This window comes from Gavialis gangeticus, unplaced genomic scaffold (assembly GCF_001723915.1).
Source record: "Gavialis gangeticus isolate Ggan-Ray unplaced genomic scaffold, GavGan_comp1, whole genome shotgun sequence".
Lineage (NCBI taxonomy): Eukaryota > Metazoa > Chordata > Crocodylia > Gavialidae > Gavialis > Gavialis gangeticus.
In genome coordinates, this window is record NW_017729018.1 from 1,410,498 (window position 1) to 1,414,571 (window position 4,074).

The 4,074-nt window shown below is 41.2% G+C and overlaps 1 protein-coding gene across 1 annotated transcript in view; it reads left to right on the forward strand.

Annotated features, from left to right (window-relative positions):
- Window positions 1-1,931: 1,931 nt before the first annotated feature.
- Window positions 1,932-4,074, forward strand: part of TMPRSS9 (transmembrane protease, serine 9) — a 101,844-nt gene continuing 99,701 nt past the window's right edge. The window contains exon 1 of the mRNA XM_019513197.1: window positions 1,932-2,047. The gene's annotated coding sequence lies outside the window, so the exon portion shown is untranslated. The remainder of the gene's footprint in view (window positions 2,048-4,074) is intronic.

The following is a 4,074-nucleotide window of genomic DNA, read 5'->3' on the forward strand; positions in this document are numbered from 1 at the left end:
CATATGGCCAAATGGTGGCTGTCACAGTGGCCTTAGGTGCTGGATCAGAGCCATCATCCAGTCCATGATCAGACCAGGTACTACCCATCTGGCCTACTAGGGAAAAGGCTGAGTACCACTGCTCCAGGCTGTTTGTCATCTTCCCTATCTCTGCTGCCAACTGCACTCATCATCTAGTAGCTACCCTTATTTGTTAAAACTGAAGTAAAAAAGGCATTAAAACTTCAACCTTCTCTATATCATCTGTAGCAAGACTACCTTCTGCATTCCATAAGAGATCTATGGTTTCTGTGGTCTTCCTCTTTGTTCTTGACATACCTGCAGAATCCCTTTCCACCTTCAGATTCTCAACCAATTTTTCTATGTTGGTGAGCAGTAAGTCATGCCTTTGGCCAAAGACCAGTTGGCCTTTCCATCATCTGTATCAAAAAATTATTCCCAGTCCGCTCCAACAATTTTCTGGACTACTTGTGCACTGCTGTTTGCCTCCCAGGAGATGTCCCAATAATCAAAGTGCAGGATTTGGTTCTTATGGGGAACTTTGGAAGTTTTCATCAATTGTTTAAAGAAGATCTCCTCCTGGTTTGCTGGATGGTAGCAGACGGCCATCATGACATCCTCCCTAGTGTTAAACATTAGCAGCATAGCAAAACAATTCACTTAAAGGGAAAATAGTGTTGTATGGACTTAATAATTCCTAGCTCTTTAGAATAAATGTTTTCAGTAGTACTCCACAACTAGACTGGAATAACTACTGTTCCAGGTATATTCTGACAAAATGTAGTTCTTTCCCTTTTTTAAAAAACATTAAAATGTGGATCTTCCCTAAAATGTGACCCTCAAATATGTGGTCCCTGTTTATTGTCCTTCTCTGGCTCTAAACTTTGATCAGTTTATGAGTGAAGGCACACTTCTCTCTTTTCATCCCACCTCTTCCCATCAGTACATCTTCTTGAACACCACCCCATGGTCAAAGAAGCCAAAGTCTGCATAGCAATGCCATCTTTTCAGCCATGCATTAATTTCCAGGATGTGTGCGCTCAGTGAGAACACTGCCTGGGCACCCTGTTTCCTTCACCCTTGCACTAAGAGCTATATAGTCATTGATCTGCTCAACCTCATCTCTGGCAGTATCATTAGTGCCCAAATAGATGAGGAGCATGGGACTAGATGAGTCTTGGCCCATGATATCTTGGATACAGGTTTCTAGCAAGCAATAGACCTTCTGAGCCAACAGGACAAGCCAGCAGATGGATGTTTCCATGCCCTGCAGGAGGGAGTCACCTACCACAACCATCTATTGCTTCCTCTTAGCAGTAGTGGCCTCTCCTGGCACTGGAGTGGACTCTCTCATCTGATGCCAGGGCACTACATCACTACTATGATGAGTAGTGGATGAGATAAGTAACAAAGATAAACATTTTGTTGTGAAAAGCAATTCTGTAAAACGGTCCTAACTTAGTTGCTACTTTTGCGGACAGAATCACATCTATTGACTCTTATTGCTAACAAGCTTTTACTTTATGAAGTCAACACAGCTCTGAGCACTTAATAAACTAAATGCATCATTAAAGGTAAAATTCTGCATTTGATGACACTTATAAAACTCCAGGGAGGGAAAGGCCAAGGGAGCACAGCAGAATCTATCCTGCAGGATCTTCCTGACAAGCTAAAAGGAACAAAGAACTTTGAGATGTTAGGCTGAGTTTCCAGCATGGGGCAACTAGAAATAACAATGTACTTATAAACTGAGTCCATTAAATCTATGCTCAAGAATTAAAAATGAATAAACATTGAACCCTATTATGCCATTGTCTTAAAGCAGCATTGTACTTTCAGACTTCATCTCATGGTTCTCAGCCTGTGCCTTTAAGCTCTGTATGCAAACTTACTGCACACCTCCCACTTTCCCCAACAAAACCTTTCACTTGGCTAGGGTAACTCAGCAGTCAGTGAGTGAAGGGAGCTTATGGGGAGGCACCGGAGCTGGATGAAAGGGCTTTTCTAGGGGAAAAACACCTCAGTGGAAAGAGGAAAAGCAACACAGGTGAGTTACCATGGCTTCTTAAAAGTCACTCTCCTTTCCTTGAGGGTTATTAACTTCTCTGGCTTGGATAGCAACAGCCAAGCTGGAGATTGCTGTATAAATTCTCACTAACTCTGCCAGTTTCTTGCTGCACTGTTTTCTGACTTGCAGAGTGCATATACAATGCAAAGGTACAGTATAGCGAATTCAGACTCCTTTCCAAGTGGCCCCCAGCAAAAACCGCTCTGATAGTTAGTAGGATGGATGACTGCAAAGGGTTTGCTTAGCCGTTTCCTCACCTTCACAAAGCTAGCTAATATTTTACACTCTGAGCAAAGATATTTCTAGATTAAGAATGGTTCTTTTTCATCAACTGGGCAGCTACAACTGCTCTTCCCAGCTGAATGAGCCCACATACATAGATAAAATCTATCTGTGTTTTTTATATATATAATAATGACATACACGTTGGCCTGTGAAACCAATTGAAGTGTGAGAAGGGAATTGCTTTCTGTTTTAGTTCTGTGGTCTTAAACAGAATTTTTAACTAAATGCAAATTACAGGTGAAAATTCGGAGTGGCACTATGCAGCAGAAATGAGAATCTGAAAACTCTGGGTTTGAAACAGTTTAACTGATGTGAGAACCTTTGTTATTGGTGATATGAGAGCCCAGCATAACTTCCAGGTGCCAGGCTGGCAGAGAGGAATAAAATCTTCTCACTTGTAAACTGATCAAAGTTTTTAGAGTCAGAGAAGGACAATAAACAAGGACCACATATTTTGAGAGTCATATTTCAGGGCAGATCCACATTTTAATGTTTTGAAAAAGGGGAAAGAACTACATTTTGTCAGAAGATACCTGGAACAGTAGTTAATCCAGTCTAGTTGTGGAGTACTACTGAAAACATTTATTCTAAAGAGCTAGGAATTATTAACTCCACACAACACTATTTCCTTTAAGTGAATTGTTTTGCTATGTTGCTATGCCACTAATGTTTTAGCATTTTTTATTTTAAGTCAATATAGAAGATGTGTACCCTGGGGTTTGGATTTTGTTGTGTAATCACCCTTCCCTCTGCCTAGCAGTGAGTTACTACAGTTAGAAGTGAACTTCTTTGAAGTGTTGCCTATGAACCCACTAAGGACCAAGCAGACCTAAAATCCAGGGGCAGAATCTGGAAACAGCAGAACGATTAATACATGTGAAGTCAGATGAATCTGACTTGTGGGCAGCCCACTGTACAATGCTGTAAGGTACTCCTAGTTCAAGACTGCTTGACTTTCAGCTAATCTACTATATATAGGCTTCTGTCTTTCCTCCTGGGTTACAGTTTATACTACCTCTTGTGATTTTGTTCAGTCATGTTCCATGTTTTTGGTATTATACAGACTGACAGGGACTTCTGTATTCACATTGTCAGGGATTTATAATCTGATGAGATTATAAGAAAAGAAAGGTGCAAACAGGAGAGCAAAAGGTGGTGAGCAATGTGCCTAGTCCTACCTAACCTGCAGTGTCTCCATGTGTTTCAGTTCTTGGGTTTTCTTCAGCCCAACTTCGCTAATGCACCTTGGCCCTGATGAGCTAATTCACTGTGTCACTAGGCCACCTCTTCTCAAGGACTGACACTTTTGGTTATAAAGTACAATCTGTCTGGAAAGTGCTACAGTCTGTGCCTGTTCCACCGGCAGCTCCTGTTACAGGTTGCTGATGCCCTTTTATGCACAATGTCTTGACAGAAATTCCTGGCTGAGAGAAAAATGAAAATACAAGTTTGGACACTGTTCTTAATTAAGACAATTGGCCTCAGCCATTGCCTGGTACATTTTAGTGGCCCCTTCACTACTGCTAACTCTCTCCATTTCTATCTAGATCTGCCTCTTCTGGCTGCCTCCCCAAGTAATTTTTATTCCCCATTACAGTAGAATGCCAATACAGGCATGTTTTATCCTTCTGGCTTCTGCAGTTTTGGAGCCTTAACTAACACACAAGGCATTGTGCATATTGTAATATAAATAATTTACACTTTTCTGTTTTTAATTCTGT